At 32.7% G+C, this 14,596-nt stretch overlaps 1 protein-coding gene across 1 annotated transcript in view; it reads right to left on the bottom strand.

Moving 5' to 3' along the window:
• Positions 1 to 14,596, bottom strand: part of LOC130440678 (uncharacterized) — a 696,836-nt gene that overhangs the window by 83,517 nt on the left and 598,723 nt on the right. The gene's annotated exons all lie outside the window — the stretch shown is intronic.

The following is a 14,596-nucleotide window of genomic DNA, read 5'->3' as shown; positions in this document are numbered from 1 at the left end:
AATGTGAGACTTCCAACAGTATCGAAGTTGTTCAAGTTATAAGTCGCTCAACTTGAAGATTTTCCGTCCACGTCCCGAAGTCTACAAGACAAGCTACATTATGCACTATGACAATGCATTGGGCTACTACTCATTCGATTGAAAGAGTTTTTCGCCTATAAGGCATTCAAACGATGCCTCACCTATTAAATAGTATAGATACTACCCCTGTGACTTTTTTTATTTGCGTGGATAAAGTCACAACTCAAAGAATGGTGGTGGTAGAGAAAGTGAAAGAAGTTATGTCCATGATACTTGACCAGTTCAATTTAATAGATTATCTAGGATTATGAAATGAACAACGTTAGAATCGTTGAATAGGGTTGAGGGTATATGATAATATCCCGTGTTTTACTTGATAATATTTTATGTTGGACTCCATTTGCTTATTTTTTTATAAATAAGCTCTCGAGTTCGGCAACGTCTGGTCCAAAAATGGTAATTGTAACGTTCATACACGCTTCTAACTAAAGAATATTCAAGCGAGACTATTTTACTTATTCACAAGTTCAAGTACAAACACCTCCCGTATTACACTCGGAGCAGAAGGGTTTATTATGTATTTCCCTCTAATTAAAATGTCAGACGACTTTGGAAGTAAACGTGTGAGGTCAACCAATATTATACAATTTCTTCTAGTAATATATTCGGACCTCTAAATCTTCAATAAATATATTCCTAATAGTTTTTCAATATTTTCCATATCTTTCGTGAGCACATTTCGCAAAGTAAATATCACAAATGTGGATTTTAATATAAATGTGACACCGTTTCCATTACGAGAATATAATGACAGTCATTATTTTGGAAAGCCTTTTTTTCTCCTCAATACGCTTTGTAATGTCTGTTACACATCACACATTCATGACGTCGCCTTTTGTTGACCCATTTATGATCATTACTCATTGAATTTGGTTAATGACCGTATAGCGATTTCGACAGATAAGATTTTTTCAATGAAAAACGTTTTAACAAAAATCATATGTTGGAAAACGAGTTTTTGTTGATAATTCAATTTTATGACGTCATAAAATATTTTATCAATTTTATCATAAAAATCCAGTTATATAGGCAGCCAAAAGTATAACAACGTAATTATTGAATATCATGGAGTACCAAAATTATTCAATGATACTGTCGTAACTCGAGTGCCGTTTCTTGTTATAGGAAGGACGCTTTGAATCATATTAATTAAAATCTTTTCGTATAGTATCGTTTCATTGACATTCCTTGCCAAATATTAACAATCCAATGAAGACATTGAGAGTTTCACAATTTCTTATGTCGAGGAAAATTGCCTATAGTATAGTAGTAAAATGTCTATGGATAATAATTGATTTAAAATGAAACATATTTTTGAACGAATAATGATAGTATATTAAAAATAACAAAATAAAAATTCCCAAAATTTTAACATTAATTAATAATGGCTGATTATCATTGCTACGAATTATGTTACCGAACTTCGAGAAGGCGTGTTTATAAAACGGATTACACGTTGAGAAACATTATTCAATACTAAAACCCAATACTAAAAATGCTTCTCGCAAATTATGCCGTATATTTTTGTAAAAAATTTTTTAAAACTTCAAGCACCATTTTCAAACAACTGACTGGTGATGTAGACTTCGAATTTTCTAGATTCATAAAAACACTAATTAGTCTGGCATCCAATTCTTTTCTCCTCAGTTGTATTAAAAATAAGCAAAATAAACCCTGGTTCACTAAAAGTTTACATATTTTCCTGATTGCACACAAAATCACCTTTCCACATTAATTAACGTTTCATTTCAAAATAACACTTTTTCCAATTGCCTTAAAACGGCTATAATTATACCTCTGCATGAAGAAGGAGATAAAAATCATGCATCGAATTATCGCCCAATCGCCCAATCGCCCACGTTATCTAAGATCATATAAAGATTAGTCAAAAACAGGCTTTTATAATTTTTGTTTAAAGATGAAATACTTACATCCCATCAATTTGAGTTTTTAAGTAACAAATGCGCAAATAACGCTATATTCTCCCTCCTAAATAATGTCGTCTACTCTAGCCTAAGCAGCCACTGTAACAACTTTTTGTGATTTTTCTAAGGCTTTCGATTGTGTCAAAATCAAATCAAAATCAAAATATTGTAATCAACAATTTGCAGTATAACGGTATAACCTCTAGCATGGTTTGAGTCATACCTTATCTACATAAGTCTGCTTGCAAGGGTTGATACAACGTCAATAGAATGTGAAGTACTCCAAGGCTAAGTACTAGGCCCTATTTTGTTACTTCTATTTATAAACGACATTCGCCTATCTAGACATCAGTGGTAAAATATGTCTTTTTTCGACGATACTAGTTTCTTTTGGAACAACCCTGATCTCACGGAACTTCATATCTAGTAACCTAATCACCCTTAAATCATGGTGCAATTTCAACTTTCTCTGTCTCAACGTTCCTAAAACCAAAGTTTTATCATATAAAAATATATTGCAGCCTTTTTTATTAAACAAAGCCACCATTAACGTCGTTGAATCTGTAAAATTCTTATGGCTTGTTGTTGACAATTCCTTGAAATGAGAGTTACATTTTGCCGCCGTAAGGGTTGATACAACAATATCTTCTTGCAAGCCAATAGAATGTGGAGTGCCCTAAGGCTCAGTACTAGGCCTTATGTTGTTTCTTCTGTTTATAAACGACATCGTCTATCAGTGGTAAATTATGTCCTATTAATTTCGGCTGCTTGAATTTTGCTTTTGAGTAAGTTTGTAAGTAACCATGTATGAAGACAGGTAGGAATATTGACTTTAACAATTTTGTAAATAACTGGATGGAGATAACAAGTTTTGTAAGAGAAATTTGACAATAAAGATAAACGAGCCACGAAACAAAGAGGTTTACTCCTGGCATGGAGAAGTCCTAATACTGAGTAATGCTCACTCGGTACTGCGGTAGAAGAGACTAGAGAGGATAGGTTTTTAGTAAAGGTGAAAATTCCACACTACTGTGCAATTGAAGATTTCGAAACCGAAATAATTCGAAAGGTCAATTATTGACCTCTTTTAAAAACTAGTTTTCAATAACTTAGTACTGAAATCGCCTAAAACATTAAGTTTATTATCAGCATCTAATGATGGAGTATCCTTCTTAGGTAGTGAATCTGGCACTAAAGGTTATCATAGATTTATATATGTTAAAAATAAGAACTGGAACCTACCCGGAAGAACCGGATGGGTTGCATCCTTCAACTGTTAATTATGTAGCATTGTAGCTATCAGTGGCTTAGTTTTTTTTCTCAGGTAGTTCAACCTGCCAGCTGCAGAGAAGCGAGTGAAAACAACTATTTCACCACAGATTCAATGAAATTCACTTGAATTAGTTGCCTCTGATAGGCGTTGTAGATAAAGAGAACGTTTTGTTATTGACACAGAACTTATCGAGATTTCAACAAATTAATTTCTTCCAGAACTGGAAAATTGGTAAGAAATAGAGGTGGCTACTGCTACACAATAATTACTGAGCAATATAGGAAAATATTTGACAGAAAACGTTACAGACTCATTGGCATGTTACCAAATTAATCAACAATTCTTTAAATGGCTCAGTTAGTATATTTACGGTTTAGTGTTTAAAGATACTATAGGTGCACTTGGTAATTTGTTCGTTTAAGTTTAGTAAAAACTCGCTTCCTTTATTTATATCAGTAAGCCATAATTCATAATTACACTAAATGTCGTTATATTATCAGATTCTATAATATTCATAATTATTTTATCTGAATAAATCTTTGGTGTATTATCCACAAGACGCCAAACAATGTCAAAGAACATTAACGGAGTTATAAAATGTTGGTAATAGTTAAAGTTTATATAAGTGGAGTTCCGCTACAGTCTAAATTAAAACATCATAGCATTAAATGCCGCAACTAATTACGGTTTTGGGCGTAATGTTGTGTAAAGTAATTTCGGTTTTATTGTCAAGTGGAAAGTTTTAATACAGGCCTCGAATGAAATTATTTCACTGCATTCACCGTTTATTTGCAGTTGCGGTTTTTGCGAAACGTTGCGGCTTTTTCACGGCAGATGGTTCGCTTTATGGAGAATTAACTTTTGCAGCTGCATCTGATTTTTTAGTTGAACCCTGCAAAAATAATATCAACGGAATTAACAATTTTCTCAAGAGCCTTATTAGTAAAATTGAACCTAGAATGAGATAAGGATTAAAACTATGCAGATAATTTTCTTACAGGAAGAGGAACTTTCATAAGAAAATGAGGAAACATATATCCATATAACGGCTATATACTTGCATTTTTTAAAAAGTATTTACTTTTTGTATATTTTATGAGTTCTCGATATGAAATAAAGTCAAAAAGCGAAATATTTGATCAAAAGAGAAGAAATAATGTCTAAATATTTAATTGAAAATCGCAAAAATTATTGATAAAATATTGAATCAAGTTGAATTTGAATCTTATTTAGATTAAAATTATCCTGGCAACAAGAATAATTACATCTCGCAGAATCGTCAAGACGACCAAAACTTTCAATCCATTTTTGTTGTATATTCGAATTTCTTGGCATCATGAAAAAAAACTATACCAGGTGTTTCAGTCGTGGTATTTTCACATCCTTATTTTTGAATAACCGAAAGAATAACTGTCGTATTTACTTTATATTATATGTTTGGTGTTTATTTTATACCTATACATCACGAAATATCGCGGTATTATTGAAATGTTTAGACTACCTACAAAATTTTTGAATTTTCAATAATTTTTTTCTCTATATAATGATGAATAATGAGCAAAGAAATAAAAAAAATTAATAAAAGTTGTATACAAACTATCCAGAACTATTTTTTTTCCAAATCATCCAAGTACCCTATTGAATCGTGTATACCAGAAGAAAGTGTACCAAATTCTATATTCTCAATTTAATGGTAGTTTCATAAGGAGCGTGATTCACAAGAGTTAGTTATATTAATAATTTTTAATTATTCTAGTACACATACATAAACATATCAATTAACACGATTTTGAGTTTGTGTTGAGTTTGTGGTGCTCACTATTTTCCACAAGTGGATCATGAATGAGCTACTTGCTGTAAGTTGTGCCGTTATGAGTTAGTTTTTTTGTACTATATTAGCAAAATAAATAGATCGCCTATGAGACAAAATAACTGGAGTATGGAAAAATACGTTTCTGGATTAAAGAATTAATACTGCGCAGAAACATGTTAAGAGCATCAAATTTGGTTAATACGATTAATACAGAATAAGAAGTAGTTCTTCATACGATTTGAGAAAGCTTCTACTAAAGACTGAAACGCAGTTTTAATACCACTTACAGCGTGTTTCAAATCAATTTCCAAAATCTGACACATTGTGACGATATTTTGACTTCACGAACGATATTTCACGACTGAAACTACACATATTTGATCAATCAACGATTGAATAGTGCACTAATGATTATGAAAGCAAATTTAACGACTGCTCCGAAGAAAACGTACGAGTATTTCATGAAAGGTTGACTCATTCTCGTAAACACGTCCCTTGGGCATGTACCATAAAATAGTGATAGTAGAATTGGGCGGCTCATGCACTGGTCTTCTCTGATAGACCCTATGTCTAGAGTCTCACGGTAGCTTAGGTTTATAGTTGAAAATCCAATCTTTCTTTTAAATCGACATGTCGGCTGATTAATGATTGAAAAGTATGGTACTAGTATTTGAATTGTGTTTTTTTCAATAATTAATAAGTTCCGTTGAAGTCAAACCCTATACATATGGCATTATGCAACCCGTTACTGAGAATTTTTGTGGAGCGAATCGTCCGACACTTATAAGTCATCAGCCAGGTTCGATTAACGCTTACGCGATTGGGTACTAGTACCCGCTCTGTGACCATAATTTCCTCTTCATTATCAATTAGATCCCTATGTTAGCTATACTGGAACAAATTTCATTGGTTGATTTGAACTGAAGTTATATTAATAGATGAAATGATTTTCAAAGAATGATATAATTATTATAAGAATATTTACTTCCACCTCATGTTTGCAATTAAAAAATGTGATTTCATATTTTGACATATTTAAATCTACCTAATGTGGAGTCCCCAAAGATCCATCTATGTTTCCACAAGTTGGGTTTTTTAAAACGATTTTTGACGAAGTGGGATATCATTATGGTGTCAGAATGAAAACCCGCCTACGCTCTTTGCGTTCTTTTATATATTCAAAATAGTTGCTCTCTTCTCTTCTGTGCGTTTGAACGATCTTCGAGATTTAGAACAAGTTGTTAAAATATTGAACTCTGCGAGAAAATGTTTCGTAAAATTTACATAAAAATTACACAAGGCATACAAAATTCACTCTTAGTTACCTGATAAAACGTGAAGAAAAACTGATTTGTGTAATGTAACTATAACAGTGAAACATATCCTCAGATAACGTCCAAATAACCACATCAAAAGAAAAAACTGTGTACCATCTAACACATTCGACGGGCTATTACAACATAATACAAGAGTTGCTGCTAAAGTCTTGAGATAGACAAAAACAAATATTTACTTGGATATGACTTTATTGTTTTTCAATATATTCTCTATTAGGATCGATACAATTTTGCATGCGTTTAAATCAATTGCCAAAGCATTTTTTTCATTCCGATTGAGATACTTCCAAAACATGTGAATTGAACGAATAAACCACTTCTTCAGGTGTAAAAAAACGTTCTCCTCGCTATTTATTTTCGATCTCGGCGGATGACCCATCATTCCGATGTTCTGACTGTTAAAAAAAGGTTTTTGTTTGAACTAATGTGTGGGAGCTCGCATTTCCGTGATGGATAGTGATTCGTATTCTGCAATTGGTTTTCTGATTTTTCCGAACAGTTCTGGCAAACAAATGCTTTATGTATGTGTACTATTCACAATTTATTTTTCCACTCTGCTGCTGTTCCGATAAAATAAACGACCATTTGCTTCAAAGTGCTTCGTGTACGAACAAATTTGGTTCGATTTGACTAGTCTTGAAAAGCGTTATATTCATATGCTTGGATCCACGATTCGTCGATTGTCACGACCTTATAGACGTCTTTTGAATTTGAATTTTTTCAGCATTTGTTTGCACCAATTGACACGAACTTTTTTGGAGCGATAGTCAAGTTATGAGTTATCCAACGCGAGCAAATGTTTTTGATAGCCAAATGTTCATGCAATATTCAATGTAAGCAAATGGAACTGAAACCCAAGTATGCCAATCTCATGTTTTCTGGCACGACAACCGATATTGGACAACCTTCACGAGATGCATCCTGTAGCAAAATACGAACACGATTGAACTAGGAAAACCAGCGAAATATGGTGACATGAGGTGGTTTCATCACCAAAGTCTAGGCGAGTTGATCGACACACTGCTGTAGGTTCAAATCATAGAAAATTCAATTTTTTGAACAAGAGGAATGCTTCCAGTATCTGGGAACAACATTCAACAACATCTCAAATCTTAAGTAAAATCCCTCAAAACTATATAGGTTGAAATTATTTTACTTTTTTATTATTATTTTATTATTATTACTGTACTTAATTTGGTGTAGTTACCTACTGTTCCGTTACTAATAACGTTTTACGGTTAATGCGACTTTTTTATAAATTAAAAAAAATTCACCACATTATCTAGAGAACGTGGACGATCACATATTAACATTTACACGGATACTGTACATCGATTGATCGGTAAATATCATCTGATTGGAAATGAAAATTTCTACAACACCAAATTTCATGAAATGATGGAAAAATTGATTCTGATGAAAATATTCAAGTAAACAATTGAGAAATGGATTAATCACAAATATAACAAAAGCAAACACTAGATGCATTGTTTTCAAAACTGAATCAACTTTCATTTCATGAAAAATAAACTCTTACTTCTATTAAATTTCAGAATACATTTTTTGTGATCAACTAATTATCAAAAATTTGGAAGAGATTTGATGAGATGAACAAACGTTTGAAATATTCCCAAGGACCAGTACATTAAGGTAGTAGGCTCGAGATAAAGGAAATTTTGAGTGTTCTGCAATGTTTCCAAAAAACACTTTGTTGTTATTATTGTCAATTTTCTGTCTGTTGGAATGATGGATTGTTAGAACGGTTGTGACATAAAAAATACCACAAGCATTAATTTAAATCTTTACCGAGGTATTAACTATTCTACTTAATGTTTTTAAAGAAAGTCCACAATGTTTCAATTTTTATAAATATCCTGAACAACTTATACATATTTGACATTTCTGGTAACTCAACCATTTTGAAATTGTTAACTTCGGAAATCTGTATTTCCCTATATTTTAGCCGAAAAATATATTCAAGATTATCAGAAGTATTAGGAAGACATTATCATGTCCAACAAAATTTGATACAATTAATACTTTTTGACAATGTATGCCTATTCTACGACACATTTTCCTCACGCCTTTTATATTTGACCAATAAGCAAAATCTAATTAAGCCACAATATTGGTTGGTCTTACTTGAAAACGCATGTTCAGTGAAATTAAAAAGAGTGCCTTTGGACTTTTTGTATCTGTTTTCTTTCAAACTGAATTGCTATAGATAACGATCACAAATTCAATTATTTTTGGCATGTTAAGTGAATTTTAGTCTTCTTTTCTATCTAAAACATTTTTCTCTATAATTATTTGATAATGGCCTACCTCTGTTCTCAATTTAATATTTCCTTCGTATTAATATTTACAAAATCTCTTGGTATTTATTAATTAGAAACAACTTTCATAATGCACCACGTCATACTCTATTGTTAAATATTATTTATTTCAAATGGATCTAAAGGACTTGAAAGTTTGGAAGGTCCAAAAAAAGTATTCCTTATCGACCGTGTTTAACACGTGGCGTTGGACTAAGTGCAGTGAAATCGTCCAGAATGAAGTCATTTTCTAGTCCTTAATTTTTTTAGAACTCATGGCGCTCCAGCTTTCGGGATTACTTTGGACCCAAATGCCTAGATTTTTTATTGCATATCAGATCAAGCCCATATTTTTAGTTATGTGATTTGATTTTGCATACATTGTTATACATAATGAAAATGAGCACCTATAATAATAATAACCAGACTCGGTATACTTACTAGAAAATTTGACGCATATGAACTTATTAGTCTCTTTCTAAAATTTGCACTAATTTGACAATAATACTTTGAAGGAGAATTGATGGAGAGTTATTTAAAGCAATAGCAACGGATTAGCAATATATGAATTTGAATTATTTCACATAAGTCACCAAACGAGACTATATGGAACCTAAAAAGAAAAATTTATTTCAAGAATAGTTACTACAAAGGAAGGAAGAAGTAAAGCATCTACGATACAAAAGAAGAGAAAATGAGAAAAAATGGGGATTTGGAATTCGAATAAGAGAAAGAAATCGGTTTGCGGAAGTTAGTTGATAATATGACATCTTATAAGCATAGAGCTTTCTAAAAGAAGCAAAAAGAGCATTCTACCGTGAAGCAAGAAAGTCTGACTGATAAGCGCCACCAATAATATTGTTCAGCTCAAATTCAAATATCTTCATTTCCACTTCAAAGCCACCAGTTACCAATGCTAGTATACAACAACGAACAAAACAAACAATACACCGGCAAAGGAAAACAAATGAAAGATCGACTTTAAACTTGCACTAGATTGAAGAGGTTTATTCTAGCTCCATCCTCAGCTTTTGAACTAAATGTAGGTCCTGACAATGAAACGTCTCAAATACTTCTGTAACAGCGGATCTTGTGAGCATTAGAACTCTGCTCTGAAACCTACATGAATAGTAGAACCAAATAAATAGTAGAAGTATTACATAGTTTGAACCGAAAGACCTACAATGTGTTGAGCATATAGTAAAGAAGTTCTATCAGAGATTGGATGATGATATGATAGCAGGAACAATTGGAATTTGGAATTCGTGCCTTAAGTTAACGAAAATAAGGTCCTGAAAAATTTTCAGACCAAAATATTGAATATCGTAATGCTCCTGTTATTAATGATTGATTTCGGTGAAAACGACTAACGTGTTATTTTTCTCAAGATTTGTGAATAAAAAGTATAGACCTTTAGAATAAATGATAAAGACATTCCAGACGTGTCATTTTATTAAGCTATTCAAATGTTGAATAATACTGTGAAGGAAAAGAGAATGTTTTATCGGTTTTTTTCTCAAGTACACGTTAATTTTCTGTTAATTTACCCTGACAATTTCACATGAAAAACTTCTTTCTGGGTACAAGAATCCATGTCTCACTTCTCTTCGCCTTACAATCCCCTTTTCACGAGTAAACCATCCCTTGATGCCTATAATAGTTCCTTATTGTGATTTTTTCGAAAATTGGTAAAACCTTCGAAAATACGTATTAATTTAGTGAGATCATTTCCTAATTGGAATAATAGTTTTTGGTTGAAGGATTTTTGACAGACATTACAACAAATTGCCACAACATGTATATAAGACCTGAACGAGTTCATAAACCAAATTCGATACGTTTTCTAAGATCAAATGAATTCACATTTCCTTAGAGATAATTCAAAACTCTCTTATACTTATACGTTGATTCAACAATTAATTCCATTACTGCTTACTCATTTAAATTTTCATCCTCTGAATAAACTGTCTAAAAATAAGATATTACACGTCGACGAACAGAGTAAAGTAAGACCGTAAATCTCACCTTGGGATATAACAAAAAGCACCTAATTAAACCGGTTGGGTTGCTCTATTTTTCCTGAGTAAATATTTAATAAGAAACATTTTCTCTGGGTATCTCAGGAGAAGATTAAATAAACGCCAATGTGAAGGCCATGCTCGGCCGAACAACGAGGCCGACTTCAGCTGTAAACACGAAGCGACTTCGGTAGTCGTCCTGCAATTTCCTGCTATTCCTGAAAGCTAAAGTGCTCTTACATCCTGTTACGGTCAGAGAAATTACAGAGGACGACGATAACTTACATAAAGATACTCTACTTGAAGCATTACTTTATGATAAAGTGCTATGTCATTATAGGAACTGAAACTGGGGAGACAACGAGGAATACTCAATAAGTGATATTCAAGATACGAACAGGATATGCTTTTTTATATGGGGAGGTGATGAATTGATGGACAAAATTCATAGAACATACAATGTTCTCTTTTGAAAAAAAATTTAAAAAAATTAGTCAAGCAGTTTATTTAATTCCAATGACTTTCGTTGAACAGACTAATGTAGTAAAGAAACTTACCCTGATGCAAATGTGGTGCCACCCTTATATAACACATTTCGACGGGTACCTTTCATATACACAAATTGTTCTTCCCTTTCCCTACCCCCTATATTGAATGGGAAGAGGATTTTTTCCCATTATATGATAATAAAAATAAATACTATTTCTTACAGGAATTGTTGAAACTGAGTCTTATATCTGATCTAGACAAAAACAATGATAGTTAGAATTCATTATTTTCGACCCGGCTTTTTAAATGTACTATCAGATAAAAGCCAATGGCAGTAAGATCAGCAGGTGACCTAGGTGGCCACTTCAAGTGTTCTAATCCCCTTCCTTAAAGTGATTGTACGTCATCTTGCTGGAATGGAATACTGTGATCCAAGTTTTCCCTATTATTTGGATCCAGAAATGCTGTAATCAGGTTTGGAAAGTCGCCATACGAAGAAGTTCCATGTACCGATCAGCTGTTCAATTTCCGTGAAAGATATGAGGACCAATAAATCTTCCCCTGTATGTATTATTAAATATTTGACAATTTAGTGATCCATTTTGAGAAACTACTAAAAATTTCATATATATATATATATTAAATATTTGGAGTATGTCTAATGTCTTTCGTGAAAAACGACTTTCTTATGGAGGTATAGCTTTGGTGAATTTACGTCAAGGATATTCTCTGCTTAACATTGTTTTGTAACGTAAAATATTTTTTATTGGATTTCATAATTCATAATGAAATTAACCAATAAAAATTTTGAATTAATCATAGTCATAGTTTATAGATAAGCGATTATATGCTTGGCGACGTTGTTCTCTTTTTGCGAGAAAACAATGTGTGTTGCTATAGTCACTATACGAGGATGTATTGATATCTAGTTAGCCTAGACTAGACCATACAAAAACAAAATATTGCGTTACCATAGCAATGAACAATAAGTTATTAGAAGTGTCAGTGTAAAGTTTGACTGTCAAAAAAGTGAAACAGAGTTACGCAACAAATTAAAAGAAAAAAGATGTCCACCGAAATTGTGAAAATCGAAAAATTGTATCGAGTCATCATCAATATTTGAATTGTATTTGAAAGGGTTAAGAGGTAAGCAGTTTCACGAAGATATGCTTAATAACCTTGGTGAACAATATCCTTCGAATGAGATCATGAAAAATCGGATTAGAAGTTTCAAAAGAGGTAAATTTTCCATTGAAGATGATGACCGAACGAGAAGGCCAATTTCTGTGTCAGTCCCCGAAAATATCGATGCAATTCATGACATGATTTTTCAGACCGTCGAATTGGGCTAAAACGGATATCTGAAGCACTGAATATTTTATACGAACACGTTCATCATATAGTTCACGTCAATTTGGACATGAGAAAAATTGCTGCAAAATGGATCCCCAAACGTTTGTAAGTTGACCAAGAGCGTGTAAGGGTAAAAGCGTCGCGTTCGATCTGTGCTCGATTTGAAAACGATGTAGACTTATTAAACCGAATTGTTACTATGGATGAGACTTGGGTACATTTCTACGATCCAGAAACAAAGCAACAATCGATGGAGTGGTGACACTCTGGTTCTCCAAAACCTAAGAAGTTTCATGTTCAACAATCTGCTGGAAAAGTTCTTGCTTCAGTTTTTTGGGATTACCATAAAGTAATCATGATTAATTTTTTGGATAAGGATAGAACAATAACTGGAGACTACTATTCGACATTAATGACCACTCCACGGGAAGAAATTAAAGAGAAAATACGCGGAAAGCTATCCAAAGGTGTTTTGTTTATGCAGGATAACGCTCCTGCACACAAATCTCATGTTGCCATACAAAGAATTCGTGATTTAGGGTTTGAATTACTAGATCACCCCCCTTATTCACCAGATTCACCAGATATTTTGTTTGGTTATATAGTAGGCTAGGAATTTTTCAATATATCCTCGTATTATTCCAATCACGTTTTCAAGTTTCTCAATACCATAAAATGTCTTGAAATTGTAATGATCCATTCAGAATAACCTTAAGTCTAGAATTCACGGAATAATAGAATGTTCGGAAAATCTGAACACGCCGAAAAAGCAGCAATGCGTTTGGAATCAATTTTTGGGTATTCTGTGAAAAGCGAAAATATGAATTTATTCATAAAAACTCCAGCGAACACTTGGAAGGTATTCTTAAAGCTTCCATTCTAAAGTGAGCTAATGACACAGATTACGAGGAGGAAATTGTGGTAACGATTTAGAATATTTCTGTGAAGTTTATACAAAAAATATATTTTCAGAGTTTGAAACGTGAAATAGACCCATTAAAAGACATTGTTCCTAAGGATAGAAGTAACGCACGTACTGCTAAAATGAGAGGACTCAGTTTTGGAGAATTGAATCCAGCTTTGATAACTGAAATAATCAACAGCGCTATGCCTAGAAGACTTTTTCAAGGACGAAGTCGCTTACAAGCCATATTGAATACAATTTTATAGTCTCAAGAGCTGCACAGGACGAAGAAAACGCTATCGCTGCATCTATATGGTTAACATCGAACATAAAATGTTAATACAAGTGTTCAGTGCGTCAAAACTACAGAAGATGTTGAACATAACAGCACCGAATTCCAAAACAAATCAATCGTTTTGTAATCAAAATCTGGATCGGAAGAAGACAGGGATCCGTTACTAAGATTGTCACATAGATATTAACCAACTAATCTATAGATTCTTTGAGAATTGGTATTGATATAAAGAATATAAAAATAATAAATTATTCTAATCGCTCCTCAGCTGTAAGCAATATGAAAAAAACTTGCAGTAAACTTTTGGTCTCTTAAAGTATACTCCAAGCTTAGTAATAACGTCATCTTAACAACGCTGAAAAAAAATATAAGGAAAAACGCTGTAAAGCGCTGCCGTTATCAAGCTTATCGACTAGAGAAAATGTTTCAAAAATGACTAACAATAAATGTAAGCTCAATTTTACAAAATACAAAATAAATAATTTATGATCGGCCTATTCATTTTTATTTTCCACTCGATTATAATCGAATCTCTTGTTTTATTAAACTGAATATTCACCGCAATAAGATAATGAATATACTTATTCATTATATAATCGCGACGAACATTGCTAGAACAAGCGAAAATAATCGAACCTCTTGTTTTAGTTAACTGAATATTCACCGCAATGAGATAGTGCATATACTAATGTGGATATTTTTATTGAAGTTGACATTCCATTTCAATAACTACGGTATCTTATGAAGGAGTTTACTGTTATGGGTCAGAAAAAATTATTGCTTTTTCATCTGC

The sequence above is a fragment of the Diorhabda sublineata genome, chromosome 2 (assembly GCF_026230105.1).
Source record: "Diorhabda sublineata isolate icDioSubl1.1 chromosome 2, icDioSubl1.1, whole genome shotgun sequence".
Taxonomy (NCBI): domain Eukaryota; kingdom Metazoa; phylum Arthropoda; class Insecta; order Coleoptera; family Chrysomelidae; genus Diorhabda; species Diorhabda sublineata.
This window is presented reverse-complemented; position numbering and strand designations above follow the sequence as displayed.